Below are 17,581 nucleotides of genomic sequence, written 5' to 3' on the forward strand. Positions count from 1 at the left end.
ACCGTGCTGTCCAAATGGAAAGTGAAATGACAGTCATGGAGGGTGAGATCAGGTGGAGTGTGCTCATTGGCTAGGCAGAGATGCAGGTCAGCTCAGATGGACAACTGAAAGCAAATCCCAGCAGGCAGCATTCCAAATGCTCAGGACATTGAGGTGAGTATGAAACGTGAAAGATGCACGTGCATGGGAGAGTGCTTGCAAGAGTGCTTGCATGAGGCTCCAAAAGGCCCTGCCACCCCCCGCCCCCCCCCACCCCACAAACACACACACACACACACACATGCACACTTCCCTCTCCTGAATCACTCGTGGGCCAGCTGTTCCATCTCCGGTGCCGGGGATTTCGCATGAACCTGCCTCCTCCTGCTGCGGACCTGCGCCCGTGCGGTGACCACCAGATTGTGGACCGGATCCTGCTCTAGATCTAGGTTCCACCGAGGTGTGTGTCTCTGTGCTGGTGGAAACTGTGTATAAACACTGTGATGAGTCTTCCAGGCTGCTTATTTCCAGCTCTTCAATAGAGGAGGTGTCTTCTTGGCTGGAGGTGAAGATGCAGATGGAGCTGAGGGAATGGCTGGCTGAGGGTGTCGGTTGCTTGGCAGAGGTCCTTGTGAACCAAAGTAGAGATAAGTAGTGCATGGCAGCAGAGTCAAAAGCAGGAGAGAGAGAGAGAGAGAGAGAGAGCACTCACATTTGTGTTGAGAGAGGGATGATGTGGTGCAGGATCCTTGCGACGGTATTCACTGTCGACCTCACTGTCACCACAGACACAGTCCATGTCCTCACCAGTCAGAGCATTGTCACTCTCCTCAAAGTGAGTGAGGGGCCAAATGTGGACTGCAACCTCTTCCTGCTGTTGTGAGCAGGATTCTCCAGCATGAAAACAGGAGAGAGTGTGAACGGGGCACATGGCACTGCATGGAATGTTTGTATGGTGAGCAGAGCCATGGGCAGGATGAGGATGGGAGCTCAAGAGAGTATGAGCCTGATGGAGATATGAGGGTGTGTGAGAGTTAGAGGTGTAGTCCCCTGAGGTGTGAGATCCCTGTGGATGTGTGATGGGTTTGTGAGTGTATGAGTTGAGGGTGATGAGAGTGAATTACTTTGGCAGAACGGATGAGACCATTCATCCTGCAGCGGCACTGGGTGGCTGTCCTCTTTTGCAGGGCATTGGTACTGACCACAACTACACCGCTCCCAAGCTGGATTAGTGAGGTGGCTGCCCAATCTTGTGGCCAGAGCGGGGGTAGAGGAGCCTCTACTGCGTCCAAAAGGTGCTTGAGCGATGTGTCATTGGACCTGGGGGCTGCAGTCTTTTTGCCTTTCCGCACCATATCTTCTTTGCAGCAGTGGTGGGCTGGAAGCACTGAGAGGTGTGCGCACGGCTGGACTTTAAATCTGGTGCCCACCCTGCTGGAGCAGCGAGGTGATGGGGTGCCGGGTGAATGAGAGCCTGCCTGCCATGGAAACGGCGTGTTTCCCGGGAATACATAATTAATACAGTGGGTTTGGAACGATACGGCATGAAGAGCCGCCATTGTGGCTGGCGGGTAACACGTCATTTTACCCACCCACTGCCGCACTCAGTGCCAATCTGGGACGATTCCACCTTCGAGTGCTGCACAGCATGGTGTTTGACCTAATGAGTTGGAGAGCAGCAACATGTCTTGTGGCAGATTTTACTGCAGAACCATGAAACCCCAAGGTGATTGTGGATTCGTGAGAGGTGATGGTAGTGTGAGCATGGGTTTTTAAATGTGGACAGAGCTAATTGAAGTTGTGTGTTGGAGCTGTTCATCAATGACAGCTGGCAGCAAGAGCTTAAGTCTGTGAATGTACGTGTAAAGATTGTTGCTCAGAAACAGCTGTGGAGGAAGAGTTTTATTGGTGAAGCTGTTCAGGCTTTATTTGGAATGGCATGGCGAGGACATTGTACAGGAGAAATGTTTTACTCTTTTACTTTGTCCTATTATTAGAAAGACTGGTATTGGACTGGGCACTAAACAAACCCCAAATCATGCTCTCACGCAGAACATTTAAACACACACATGTGCACACTAGACTTGATTCTCAGCAACTTTGAATGGTAAGTAGAGCAGAGGGAGCAGCACCTCTCACCCTCCCTGCGAAGATCCAGCTATTAAACCCCCCTCCAGCTATAAAGTTCTGAGTAGAACATGCTGGAAAAACTCAGCAGGCCTGACAGCATCTGTGGAGAGAGAAACAGAGTTAACGTTTTGAGCCTGTATGACTCTTCTTCAGAAGTTCTGAGTAGTGCTGTGGAGCATCACACCTGAGAAAGACGCTACGGTGCCATGAATTGGTCGAGAGCAACATTCTGCCCCTGCTACATCCTAAGCTGTTGATTTCTTAAGCACAGCTGCGCTGGCGTGGGCAAGGATGACATGGAATCTAAGCGCTTTTCTGGAGAGACAATTAGAAACTTTGGAAGTTTACAAGCATCTGATTTCAGCAGCTCCAGGCTCCTGTCCCACCTTTCTTGTCACAGATGGTGGCGATGCAGGGTGACTCAGAATACAGGGAAAGGAGAAATAGGAGCAGGAGTGGACAGTGTGGCTTGGCGTGCATGCTCTGCTGTTCAGTATGATCATGGTGATCTTGGGCTTCCACTCCATTTTCCCCATCTGCTCCCCTATCCCTTCATAGGCGGGAGAAATAAAATGTATTCAGGAGGAGAAATTCAACTACATTTCGCCCATTTTTTTGGGTGTAAGATGAACAATAGGGTGACGAATTTCAGGCAGCGGCCTCCCACACCCAGTCTGGCCTACAAGCACAGCATTCGTCATATTGGAAGACAGTGCCTTTTAGGTGTCCAGGGCACCACCTGAGATGAGCATTGGCACCTTGCACATGCAAATCAGGACCTTAACTCCAGGTATGTAAAAAAAAAAAAGTGTGTAAATATTTGACTTGAGAGAGTGATTTGCTTTTGTTTATTGTCTAAAACAAATCTTCCTATTTTAGGACAAGTAGAGACTATTGAATGAGATCAGTCCCCAGTGTAAAATCTGAATGAAAATAGGCTGAATTTATGCTGTGCAAGCACTGCCTATTTCCAGCAGGTGAGCAAACCAATAGCAGTTAAAGGCTGCATACAAAATGACCACAAAACAACCATTAAAGGTTCTATTTCTGTGGAGCCAGAAGGAGCAGGAGTTCTCTTTCCAGCTTATCATAGAAAATCAAATCATTAAATGAGATTTTTGTGTAAATCCTCATTTATTCTCACTGTGCCTTGACCAGTAACCTTTCTGTGGATTGAATATTTTGGTTCAGAAAGTTTGCACTTAAGGAACTACAGATGTCCTTCACAATTTGGCGAGTATAGCGAGATTATGCAGTATTAAGATACACCATCGAAACTTTTCATCTTGCACTCATTTGGACAGATGCAAGAATGCCAAATTTCAACGAGAACAATAATTTATACTGCATCAGAAGAGCGGTGCTGATTGGTTGGCAAGTCAACTCTGCTTGCTGGAGATGTTGCCATGGCGAATGCACTTGAGAGCTATTGTCCCCCTTGTGTTTTTAATTCAAAAAAGATGCAATGTCAGGACAGTTTGCTGCGTATGAATATATGGAGCTTCTAGCAAGCATAAATGAGCTACATTGCGAGCCTGACTAAAAATTGGTTGTTAGTGTAATGGATTGTTCAGGAAGTGCTGCCCAATCACGTAATCACATCTAATGTTAGACATTATGCTCTGAGTTTTGCAAGCACAGGTTGGTTTCATGCAGTCAGTACTCTGCCTGTTGCGGATAGCCGAAGGGACTGAGACTAATCTCTGGCATTCAGCAACGCGGCAGGTAGTACAGCAATCAGAATGAAGAATTCTCACATACAGCAATACAGGAAAAAAAATTATGGAATATAATTTATATTTTAATCATTGTACCGTCAATTAAATACAAATTGGGGAATTAAGGGAGAAGCTGAAACACGACAAACAAAAAGAATCTTTATTATTTAAAATCATGCAATTTGTTGAGGGAATAAGACTCCACATTTGTAAAATTAGCTTTTCAGCACCAGAAATGTTGTTCAATAGTAACTATGATTTAGTACGCCATTAGAAACTCCTGATTGAACATAACAACTCTTTGGTTTTACAGTGAGAATAGTGCCTAAAAAGTTCAAGTTCACCAGTCAGTGAACCTGTATCGATTGTGAGAACTCTGTGAGGACTCCAACAGCACACACACTGCTGGAGCAGGATTTCCATACTTAACTGTGCATGGTGCAAATGTCTGAAGTTACTGTTAATTTTTACCCGTAAAAACAGCTAATGCTGGCAGTTTCACCATCTTTATAAACACAAATTCCAGGGCCAATGATTTTTCTAACTGTTTTGCAAGAAACAACATATTCTTGTTGTTTCCTCATTAAGCCCTCATGAAGGCCAAGAGGAAATGATACTGCAATTGTAAATATTTAGATAATTTTAATGGAACCCTTTATATGGCATGAGAAGTGAGAGAATGTGGCCATATTTTATAATGAAATGGTTTAAAGGTTATTGCTTGGAATTTCTCTCTGTTCTTCCATCCCAAATCAAATAAACAGTCAATATAAAAATATTGTCATGGACATGAAGACTTGACATTCAACAGCAATATCTGCTTGCTGAACTATAAAGTACAGATGCAGATGCAACAGACAGAGGTTTCCTGTTTACGTAGGAAATCAAATGAAATTTTCCTAAATCTTTGTTTCTAATTTGAATATTGTTCTTTGGGTAGACAGGCATGCAATATATGGAACCCCTGGGGATTAGATGTGCCTTCAGTTAACTCTTTTGTGCGTTGCAAGCACAAATCGAACCAAATTGAATTAAACAAAACTCAAGTGAAATTTGATTGATGTTTATTCCCTTCATTCTTCTCACTGCCACTCTGCACTTCAATGTGAGATGCGTCCAACAAAATCCCAATATGTTTTCTGCTTTGGAGTGCTATGCCGGTTTTTCTCCTTCTAATGTGGTGTTCTCCCCAGTTTTAATTACTCTTGGTAGCCATGCCTTCTGCTTTCTGAATGATGGCAGCAGCTCCTCCGCCCCTCTGCCAGTGACCGTGGCATCTGACGAGACTGCAATGACTGGGGAGATGCCAGCTGTGGAACTGGCCGACACCCACCTGAAGATTGCCCACGTGCCTGATGCCTTCTTGTGCTATTTTACGCCCAATTGTGTTGGGTGCATGCCCTCGCCCACGAGGCATAAAATTCTACCCTTAATAATTTTAAATCTGAGATTGAAAGAATTTTCCCATCCAAGGATGTTAAGAGTTACAGGGCTTGGCGGGTGGATGGAGCTAGGAAACAGATTAGAGCCATGATCTCACTGAATTGTGAAACAGACTCGAAGGGCTGAATGGCCTAATCCTGCTATATGCTGTCAGAATTCAGTCCACTGAAGCCATTGACTTTGAACTCTAAATCAGGAGATCTGGAGATATAAAGACTCAGCTCACATTTGCAGCCTTTGATGATTTTTGCCAGTACTGATTGGCTCATTTTTTTGGAATGAAGCAAAGACACACTGTATTACCTACATATTTGCCTAGTTGGTAAAGGATAGATAAGATACTCGAGAGGGCCAGACTGAAAAAGATAAATATCAAACCATCAAACGTAACTTAGCTAGAGAAATAATGAATATTCGGCGAAGTCAGAATTAATGAGTTTGCAGCTGTTTTTACAGAAAGAGCTCAAGAAACAGTCTTTCACAATTAAAGTGAGTGATTTTCCTCTGGTAACTGAAGCAGACAGCTGACCTGTCAGCAGGCCCTTATACCCTTTGAATCCTGACCCCCTATCATAGCTATCAAAATACACATTTACTCAGTGGTTTTTGGGCATGGCAGATTCATACTCAGTTTGTTCTATACACAGCTGACTTTGTGCTTCAAGACATATTGTACGTTTCCCAGAACTTCTTTGACGCTGGGCTGCAGATTTTGTAACATTGGACAGAATTGTAGTTAGACAGACATGCCCTTTAAGAGCAAACCATGTGCTTCAGGGTTAGCATCGTAAAATGAGATGGAAACTGAAGTATGCACTCAGGGTCTGGAGTGTGTTTCAGCTCTCAGGTATCAGCTGTTCTCTGTTTTGGTTGCATTTTTTTACATATCATTAGGTTAATCATTGGTGTTTGTAGCTTCCTTTTCCCCTGTGTGTCACAATGTGGCTCTGACCTTTTTCTATCTGAGCTGCCATTGTGTGTCCAGGCCAGATCAGGAAACACTTCTCCATCCAAAGGATGGTAGAAGCGTGAAACTCTCTCCCACAAAAGGTGATGCTCGGTCAGCTGATCATTTAATCAATAGATTTTTGTGAGCCAATAGCATGAAGGGATATGGAGCCAAGGCAAGTAAATAGAGTTGGATAAAGATCAGCAAAGATCTCACTGAATAGCAGAACAGGAATGGCCTACTCCACTTTCAATGAAGTGTTGTTCAACAATATTGAACGTTGAGGACTCTTGAGTCTATACTCGATGGAGTTTAGAAGGATGAGGGGGGATCTGATTGAAACTTACAGAATACTGAAAGGCCTGGATAGAGTGGACGTGGGGAAGATGTTTCCATTAGTAGGAAAGCCTAGGACCCGAGGGCACATCCTCAGAGTAAAGGGAAGACCTTTTAGAACAGAGGTGAGGAGAAACTTCTTTAGCCAGAGAGTGGTGAATCTATGGAATTCATTGCCACAGAAGGCTGTGGAGGCCAGGTCATTGAGTGCATTTAAGACCGAGTTAGATAGGTTCTTGATTGGTAAGGGGATCAAAGGTTACGGGGAGAAGGCGGGAGGATGGGGTTGAGAAACTTATCAGCCATGATTGAATGGCAGAGCAGACTCGATGGGCCGAATGGCCTAATTTCTGCTCCTATGTCTTATGGTCTATTATTACAGTGGTTTCTACAATGGGTTTCTATACAGTGGTTTTTTTATATAATGGGGGGTTACTGATAGGAAGTAAATTTTAAAGACAGTATCATTGCACATAGGCGCAATGTCCCTGTGTACAATGAATTACAGGAACACATTAGTGCATTCACATGGCTTGGTAAAATCATATTTCATATCATAAGCCTCATCACTATATCGCATAGCTTGAAAGACAGAATAATCTGTTACATCTGTATAACCATTGTGATGTCCATTCCCTGTTGGGGGACAACACATGATTTTAACAGAGAACAGTATGATTTGGTGCGCAATTCTTGAACCATGAAATAGTACGGCACAAAGGAGGCCATTCAATTCATCCAGTCTGCTCCAGCTCTTTCAAAGAGCAATTCAGTTAGTCCCCCCTCCTCTGCTCTTTCCCCTCCTTCAGGGCTTTATCTTTGAAAGCTACCATTGAATGTGTATTCACCACCCTATTAGGCAATGCATTCCAAATCCACACCACTTGTTGCGTAGAAAAGTTTTTCCTCATGTCGCCTCTGGTTCTTTTCCCAATCGTTTTAAAATTAATTATTGTCATAAGGCAAGAGCAATTCAATGGCCCAGCCAAGAGACAAACTGCCTGCAGCACAAATCAAATATTTGAGCTTAGTACCCTCTGTGTACATGAGGTGTTATAACTGGAGAGCCTTCTGACATTGCAACAGTGACTACACTCCAAACATCCTTCATTGGTGTAAAGCACATTGGGATGTCCTGAAGCTGTCAAAGGTACTATATAAATGCAAGTCTTTTTTTGGATCAGTCTTTTGTAAGATGTGCCCATCCCTATTTTGTATGGCAGATGTCCATTTTAACTTATGTTTGGTGAGAGATGTTTATTGAATCTTTCCATGGGAAATAAAAACAGAAAATGTTGGGAATACTCAGCTGGTCTGACAGCATCAATGGAGAGGGAAAGAGAGTTGACATTCCAGGTCAGTGACCTTACATCAGAATTGGGAACAGTTAGAAATTTATTGGTTAATGGTAATGAATAAACACGAAATATGGCATTTCACACCAAAATGAAACATACAAACTGGGCTTGGCACTGCTGTCAGCTGTATCCTGACAGAACCTCCATGTGTCTCTGGAAATACAGAACAGATGAAATCTTCCATTGCTTAGAATCAGCCTGGATTGAACAACTTAAAAGAGGGGGAAAAAGTTGCCCAAGGACGCTGTTGGAACAAGTTTCAGGTTGTGTGAACATTGCATGCATGACTTACTCAAGTGATTTCTATCACTGAACTCCTGACTCGCCAGAGCTTGTCCACCATCTACAAGGGGCAAGTCAGGAGTGTGATGGAATACGCTTCACTTGCCTGGATGAGTGCAGCTCCAATGATACTCAAGAAGCTGCACGCCATCCAGGACAAAGCAGTCTGCTTGATCCACCACCTTCAGCTTTCACTCCCTCAACCACTGAAGCACAGTAGCAGCAGTGCGTACCATCTACGAGATGCACTACAGCAACTTATCAAGGCTCCTTCGACAGCACCTTCCAAACCTGTGACTTCTACCACCAAGGAGGACAAGGGCAGCAGATACATGGGAACACCACCACCTGGAAGTTCTCCTCCAAGCGGCTCACCATCCTGACTTGGAAATATATTGCCGTTCCTTCACTGTTGCTGGGTCACAATCCTGAAACTCCCTTCCTAACAGCGCTGTGGCTGTACCTACAGCACAATGATTGCAGCGGTTCAAGAAGGCAGCTCACCACCACCTTCTCAAGGTCAATTAGAGGTCAGTAATAGCCAGTGACACCCACATCCTATGAAATAATCTTTAAGATTTATAAAGTAAGACTAGCATATGAGCAATAAACTAAAAATATTTTGAGTATCAAGGTTTTGTGTGTATTGGAAAAATAGTGGTCACCCTGTAGCTTTGCAGTCAACTCTGCATTTCTGCATAAGTCCAACTTCTGTGCAGACACTGTGGTTCAGACTCTGCTGCCTGTTTTTAGTCTATTATTTTCCACCTTCAAAATTTTCACATAGCTCATGTGAAATAAACTCACTGATTTTTACAATCTAAATAAAACTGGCTGAGTGCAGTTCACTGCACCTACCCTAAAGCTAGCAATACCACAGGCATGTCATGGAACTTGCTGCAGTAACATCAACATAGTGATCCCGGCGATATATTCTCAGCTTTCTCCTTTTACCAAATAAAACCAGAAAGTGCTGGAACTACTCAGCAGGCCAGGCAGCATCTGTGGGTTGAGAAACAGAGGGAACATTTCAAGTTCATCAAATTTACCAATTCAGTGACGTCCATTGTCACAATGGACTTGGCAGGATCCTGTCGAATTCTGATCACTTTTTTGTTAAACATTGATCCAGAACGGAATCGTAGAGAGGAATTTTACGGCCCTCCTGTCAGCAGGATCTACCAGTCCTGCCAAAGTCAATAGAGATTGTCACATTTTCCAGCCCCATCTCACCATGATGGGGCTGTAAAATTAAATCATAGAATGATACAGCATAGAAAGAAGGCATTCGGCCCATTGAGCCCCTGCCAGCTCTTGGAAAGAGCTATCCAATTATTCCCACGCCACTGCTCTTTCTTCACGGTCCAGGAGTTGCTCCCCTTCAAATATTTATCCAATACTCTTTGAATCTGCTTCAGCCATCTATTCAGGCAGCGTATTCCAGATTTTTGCCACGTATATTTTTCTCCTCATGTTGCTTCTGGTTCTTTTGATAATTACCTTGAATCTGTTTCACTGGTTACCGAACCCTTCTGACACTGGAAAGTTTCTTATTGTTTACTCTTGACAAACCCTTCATGATTCTGAATGCCTTTATCAAATCTCCTCTTGACCTTCTCTGCTCTAAGAAGAAGAACCCCAGTTTGCCTCTCCTTTCTACATAACTGAAGTCTTTCATCCCTGATAGCGCTGATGTCCTGCTGAAAGTCTGGTGCTCACGTTTGTTTTGTAAAGGTAACCAGTGTTTTGTAAAGGTTTGGCACAACTTATTTGCTTTATACTCTATGACTCTCTTTATTAAGTCAAGCGTCTAGCAGACCTTTTAAACAGCCTTTTCAACTTGGCCTGCCATTTTCAAAGACTCATGTACCCTCAAATATCTTGTTCCTGCATGAAGTGTCTTTTTTAATCAGACTTCTGATTCACTATGGCAGTAATTAGAAATCTCAGTCAGCCCACACAGAGTATGCTGTACTAGACCAGCTGGAAACCTGACCCATTGTAATAATATTCCCAAACAACACTTCATAGGAACTGTTGTAGGCCATTCAGCCCCAGGAGCCTATTCTGCCATTCAATGAGATCTTTGCTGCTCTGCAGCCTAACTCTATTTACTCACTTTGGTTGTAAACATAGGTTGCTGCTTCAGAAGGGTTTGGCTTTTAATCACCATTCAACCAAGTGAGGACCCACATTCCAGGGAATAACTCAACTGTCCTGCAACAATTTCATAAAATGCAATCAGTTCTAGATTGGGTGCTCGGTTTGGGCTGGAGAGGTGACAGGGCCACAACCAGACACCGGAGTAAGGGGAGAAGAATGGGAAAGGAATAAGTACTGACAACATTGCAAACCAGACTGCTCTAAATAAATCACCTGGAGCAAATCAGGCGGTGAGGAATCACCAGCCTGAAGCCGAGGAAAGGGGGAATGCACCCACATTTTAAAATGTCTTTTTTTTTTAAGGTGCTAAGCTAGTTATTGAAAGCTTGTGAAAACATCTTGGAAAGATAGTCAGAGAAACCCGTGCCAAATAAGAAATCAGCAAAAAGGAATTAAAGATATTTCACCTCTGCTCCAGCCAAGGCAACTGAAACAGAAGCTTTGCAATGCTCACTCCTAGCAGTTTTCAACAATAGGATTCACTTTTTCGACAAACATATCAATTCAGGCTTGCTGTAATGAAAATAATTTTGACTGGGCACTGTCCCAAGCTCCAGCTGGAAGAACCAGGTTGAAGAACGAGACCAAACTCCAATCTATAGTGAGTGAATCAATTGTGGAAAAAAGTCATAAAAGGAATACTTTGTGTAAAAAAAAAAATTAAAGAAAACATTCTTGGCCCTTCTTCCTTGTTTAGTTCAGCATGTGGCCCAGTGTCGATCTCTCTCTGCTCGTTCAATTTCTTCTATAATGCCTTGGAGGTTTCCCTCTCAACCAATCTTATTTATCCTGATTTATTTTCTAAGCAGTCCGTTCCTGCTCCTGTCAGAGTGATGGGACGCAGTTAAGGATTTCCTGAAAACTGTATGAGAATCGATGAATCGAGAATAGATGATTAAACCTACCAGGCCCATTCTTCCCACAGCCTCCATGCATGAGGTTTGTTCCACTCTGGACTTCACCTAACACGTCAGTTTACCACAATTAACACTGCCTTCAGTGCTCTTTTGACCTCAAGGTGATCTTATGGAACGTTAGGAATTTAGCCCACCTATGTGATTCGATCCTGACTGGTTGAATTCCATGATTCTGCCCTGATGTTGCATATTGCTGAAAATGACTGTGTTGTCACAGCCCCCAAGCCTGTTTGTAATCAGGTGGCTCTTCTGACTGTCTTAACAAGTCGTTTTCCCTAACAAAGCAGCAACTTCACTGGCTGGGACTGCAGTGTTGCTGGGAGAAAAACATTTTTCATAGTGGAGGCTTGTTCGTTTTGTTCTTCTATCCTCTACTTCCGCGGAACAGTTGAAAGTAAATCATTTTGGACAGTGCCTATGGCCAGCAGGCTTCATGGAGGGCATGAGCGAACAATATGACGAGAAGGCCAAAAATCGATTTCTAGATGTTGTGAAACCAGTTTGCGAACGTCCACACCACCCGTCAATGGTGGGTCGCATTACCCACACATCAGGAACCTAATTTCAATACCTCAGCATCTCATTATAAGCCCCACTCGGCGGAATTGTCTCCCCACCTCAAATTTACTGCCCACACTGGTGTGATTTCAGAATGGTGTGTTTCACAACTGCCTTTAAAACACATGCACCTGGCGAGCTGAACTTCAAGGGGAACTCGGAGGTGAGTGCATACAGCCTTGTGCAGTGCTTGTGAGCATCGCCCGTGGGACATCAAGGAAGTGGCGCTGCGCACATTTGTGGTGGGCACAGGCAAGTCGCTTTTTTCCGGCTGGCTTTCAGTGCAGTGCCAGGGCAAGGGCTCTAGTTTGGGTGAGGCTGGGGGTGCAGGGCAAGGCAGCACAGACTGAAGGAAGTACTCAAGCACATGCTGGGGTGTTGGGGGGTTGGGTTGGATGGGGGAGGGTGGGGGGGTGGGGCGGGGTGATGAGGGAAAGGGCCAAGCATTTGGAAAAGCTTGTCAAAGTGAGCATTCTTCTCCAGCAGAGATTGTTCAGCTGCAGCTCCATTGACCTGCTTGGAGTCGGGCTCCTGAAGCTTTTCTGCCCACTCAAGCAATGCAAAATCATGAAAATGCCACTAAATGCTCCACAATTTCTCACCCCTTGGACGCAGGCTGCAAATTAATGTGCGTTTTAGGGGGCAGCAGAACAATTGACCAACTGGGCGAGTTGTAGAATCTCCTTGCGAAAGGTGGCCATGGCACAGTCACTGGTGGAGGTGCTCAGAGCCCCTTTCAATATCTTTATTAAGATTTGGATCAGTATCCCTCATGGTTCAAGCTAACAGCGCAGCCTTACAATGTGGATTAGGAGAATGCCTGCACCTGAGCTGAGAGCACAGCATGCAGTCCAGTGGCTGAAGCTGCCACCAATCGGTCAAGTGGAATGGGATAGAGATGGGCAGGGTTTTGGACAGCCAATGAGCTCACTACACACTGACCATCAAAGTGGTGGCTGGCACTTTCCTGCATGCGTGAAGGGGCCTTCAAACTTAACTAACAGAGGTTCTCAGTACATCTATGCTGACCCACGCATCTCACTCTTTGATCCTGCAGAAGGAGAACATCAGGATCATGGAGCCTGGTGATTTAATAGTCTGTCTCATGGCTCACAGACAGCAGAGAAGAAGAGTAGTACAGCTGAGACACCTGGCTCAGCAAAGGGAGGAGCACCTCCCTCAAGATGAAGGGGCAGCAGGGGCCTACTGCACATACAACTGAAGATCCACAGAGACCGTCACTTGTAGTCGTTTCACTAGATCCAGGGTCTATAGACGGTGCTTGTCATTCCTGCAGATGACTGAGAACCAGTGTCACCGAAGACTGCGCATGTCTAGGAAATTGGTCAGTCACATATGCCACCTACTGCAGGATTTGTTGCCACGGGGACATGGAGGGCATCCACTGCCAGTGGCTGTGTAAGTGACTGCAGCGCTCAGTTTTTATGCCAGTGGTTCCTTCCGGGGCTCCACAGGTGACCTGTGTGGGATCTCACAAGTCTCCACGCACAAGTGTATCCAGGAGGTCACAGACACCATATTCATGAGGGCACAGAACTTTGTGAATTTCACCCAGGATCAGGAAAGCCAGGAAGCAAGAGCGCTGGGATTTGCGCAGATCTCTGGTTTTCCACAAGTGCAGGGTGCCATTGACTGCACTGACATGATATTTAGATCTCCATGGCAACAAGCAGTCAATTACATCAACTGTAAGGGCTTCCACTCTCTGAATGTTCAGCTAGTGTGTGACCACCACAAACACATCCTGCAGGTCTGCGCATGATTCCCAGGGAACTCCTACACCCTTAGCAGGTCTCAGATCCCTGACATCTTCCAGGGTCCAGAGAAGCTGCAGGTTTGGCTCCTCGGGGACAAGGGCTACCCACGTGACTGATGACACCCGGGCTGTGGCCTCAGACCGCATCAGAGCAACGATATAACGAGGCTCATACCCCGGCCTGGACTTTGGTGGAGCAAAAGATAGGCACCATGAAAATGAGGTTCCAGTGCCTTGACAGGTCCGGTGGAGCACTGCAATCGAGTCCACCGAGGGTGCTGCACATCATCATCACCTGCTGCGTGCTATACAACCTGGTACTGCAACCGGGACAGGACCTGCTGAGGAGGAGATGGAAGAGCTGCATGTATCATCCGATGAGGAGGATGTCAAAGGGGAAGATGGTGATGGGGTCCTTGAAGGTAAAGGCGCAGGTGATGAGTCCATGGCAATGGCCAGGCAAAGCAGGTGCGCTTGGGAGGCCCTCATAGCCACAAGATTTGTGGAGGATGATGACGAGATGCAGTGAAGACAGTCCTGACATCCTCACCTTGCCTCTGTGAACGCTTGGCTGATGGCAGCACACATACCCATAGTGCTCAGGCTCATGTCATGGAGATGCATTGGAGGCCCTAATACTCCAGGAGAATGATAACAACATGCAGTGAGGACACACCATAGGTCTTCACATTGCCTCTGTGAATGTCTGACTCCTGTCTGGCTGAAGGCAGTTCATTTGTGCTCTGTGATCAGGGTCATATCTTGGAGACAAAGCCTTGAAACTTTAAATGCACTTGATCCTTTGTCAGCCTTCAGCACCTGTCCCCTTCAGGAGCACAGCGTCACCGGTCACAGATGCTGAAGAGATGGTGGGCCAGCCCCACCTCAAAGCTGCTGAGCACAAAGAGAGGATGATGGAACTCTGTGATGCCTGCCCACGACATTCTGGCAACAATGACAAGCACCATCAAGGTGCAGGCATGTGCCAGTGAGTGTGAAGCCAGGTCTGAAGTTTACACACTGCATGGGGAAGAGGCCCAGGACATGAGACACCTGCCTTTATCTTGTGCAGGAACAAAGGTTTCACATCTGAGTGACATAAACACTGCTCATTGTAACAAGGAGCCATAGGCAAGGAGACGTTCTTGGGAGTTTATTTACAATAGTGAACATTATGTACATGTTATTAACACCCGTGCCAAAGCTGTGCAACTACATCACCCTGATCTGCTTTGGGTGTCCTGCTGTGGACCAGCTGCACCCTCCTCTTGCTCACACTCTCTCCATCTGTTGTTATGCAGAACAAGATTGTGCACAATCACTGGGAAAGGTCCCAGATCGGGGTGGAGTGCAGGACATGTGGAGCTGGAGCTGCAGGGCTCACAGGAAGAGGGGATTGGATTGGCCGAATATTCCCAGTCACCTGGGTGGATGGCCTCGAGGTGTCCAGCTGCTGGTCCTCCTCCCTATGGGTGCCCAATGGCCCCAGGCTGACTCCTTTAGAAGAAGGGGAAGCTCGAAGGAGTTTGAGCTACCATGCATCCCTCTCGTTTTGACACTGTTTAGAGGCCAACTATGGTATCAGTGATGGAGCTCAGCCTGCGCAGCAGTACAGGACCCATGTCCCGGACTAAGGTTTCCATGGTGGTCACCATCCTGCCAGTGTTGACCTCGATGTGTTGGCATGCTGGCGCTATCAGCTCAGACTGAAAGGGGACAGACTCCTCCATCGTCCCTCGCAATCTGAGGAGTGTAGCGGCCATCCCTTCCTGATGTTCCCGTGATTGTCTTTTCAGCTGCACCAACTGATTGAGGACCCAGTTCAGAGGCTCATCATCTGACTCAGACCCAGCAGATTCCTTGCCTCCAGCAGTCCTCCGAGTGCCAAGGATATCCCAGCCTACCCCTGCTGTGGAACAGATTGTGTGGTGTGCTCACCAGATTGTGATCCATGGCCACTCTACACCTAGGTCCCACCAAGGATTGTGCGCTGGTGGAAGGTGTAACAGGTCTTCACTAATGCTGCCCTTGGGGTCCTCATCTGAGGTACTCCCGGCACTGGGTCACGTTTGCCTGAGGGCGATGTGTCAGATGTGCCTAGGACAGAAAGCGGAGATTATTAGTGCTTGGCAATCACGTTGAACGCAGAACTGGACTCAGAATAGCATTGAGAGGGGGATCATGTAGTGTGGGATCCTCATGTGGATGTTCACCGCTGACCTCACCGTCGCCACAGGAATGGTCGACATTCTACCCGGCCAGCTCCAACACTCAATTCTAGAATGGAGCAAGGACCTTGATGTCGGGCACTCCACCCCGATCTGGGACCTTTCCCAGTGATTGTGCACGATCTTGTTCTGCATAAAGACAGATGGAGAGAGTGTGAGCAAGACACATGCCAAGCCAAATGAGAAGGATGGCAGGCGTGTGTGCTGAGTGTAGCCGTAGACGGGATAAGGAGGTGATCTCAGGAGGAGATGAGGCCAGATGGAGATGTGTGTATGTGTGTTATTGACTTACCCTGGCGGCATGGATGAGACCATTCATCCATTTTCTGCACTGGATGGCTGACCTCTTGTGTGCAGCATTGGCACTGGCCACCTCTGCCACCACCTCCCAAGCTGGGGCGGTGAGACTGATGGGCCTCCTGCGGCCAGAGCGGGAGTAGAAGACATTGCGACGGGCCTCCACAGCTTTCATAAGGCGCCCCAGGGATGTGCTACTGAATCAGGGGTCTCCAAGCTTCTTGGCTTTTGGGGCCATGTCTTCAGCAAAGCAGTCCTGGACTGCAAGCATTGAGAAGTGTGCACGCGGCTGCATTTTAAATATGGCACCCGGCGTGAGGAAGTGGCGAAGTAACAGCGTGGCGGGCCAATCGGAGGCTGTCACTAGCGATCCAGCATCATTCCCGCAATTGCATAATAATACGGCATTAAAACCCACCATTGCTGCTGATGGGGAAAACGTCTTTTTCCACACCCGCACTTAGTACAAATCTGGGACGATTCCGTTCTACGCCTTTCATTATTGTAATACCCGGGTTCCAGTTATTTCAGTTGCGCCATGTATATAATCTCTGCTCCCCTTTCTTTTGTCAGGTGAAGATGCTGACCTTTTGCTATTTTATTGTTCCATGTACTCCTCTGGCACCTTGACCCCCAAAGTGTGAGCCTTGACCGTCAACATAGGTTATGCTATTTCAGCACAGTGGTCACGACAACTCATCCCATTGCTACTCTTTCCCAGCATCTACGGATAAGTATTTCGAACAAGGATCACTCAGTGATGACCAGGAACAGGAACTCCAGCCGGTTTCCTTCATTTCAATCCAAGAACAGTGAAGCCAGTTGTGGTGTCCCTCCTGCCAACCCCTCCCGAGGTTAGCTCACTCCTCTTCGACACCCACCCACACCCCTCACCCCTGGCCCGCTGAGCCCACTTTGTTTTTTCAGATGACATCTTGCACCAGCCCACACAGCCTTCCCACCAAAGAGTTTAGAAGGGATGACCTGCCCACAAGCCCCCCCACCCCTACTGTCTGACTTGCTATGAGGTAGAAAAATAAGCCTATGATCGTACAGTCATCTTTACTGATGCGGGATACTGGGAAAAGCTCACAAAGGTGAATTCTGCCAGCCACCCTTGTGTGCTACTTTGAAGAAAATTGTATTTATATATTGCAGGCAGATCCTGTAAGGAATGCGTATAGGTGATTGTTAATGGATTGGAGCTGATTTCTTTACTCTGATCAATTTGTTCAGATGGACTCCAAAACAACGCTAATATAATTTTCAAAGAGCTTAGAGCACACATCATCTCCTTGCCTCCAAAAAGCCAAATTTCAATTTTTTCAATTTTTTCAAATGATTTTTCAATTGGCTTGTGAACAGTTGCCACTCCATACAATGATTAGGTTGCTGGGTTAAAACATCACACTCCATCCTATGAATAACATTAGCAGCTGCTTCAGT

The sequence above is a fragment of the Carcharodon carcharias genome, chromosome 17 (genome assembly GCF_017639515.1).
Source record: "Carcharodon carcharias isolate sCarCar2 chromosome 17, sCarCar2.pri, whole genome shotgun sequence".
In the NCBI taxonomy this organism is placed as follows: domain Eukaryota; kingdom Metazoa; phylum Chordata; class Chondrichthyes; order Lamniformes; family Lamnidae; genus Carcharodon; species Carcharodon carcharias.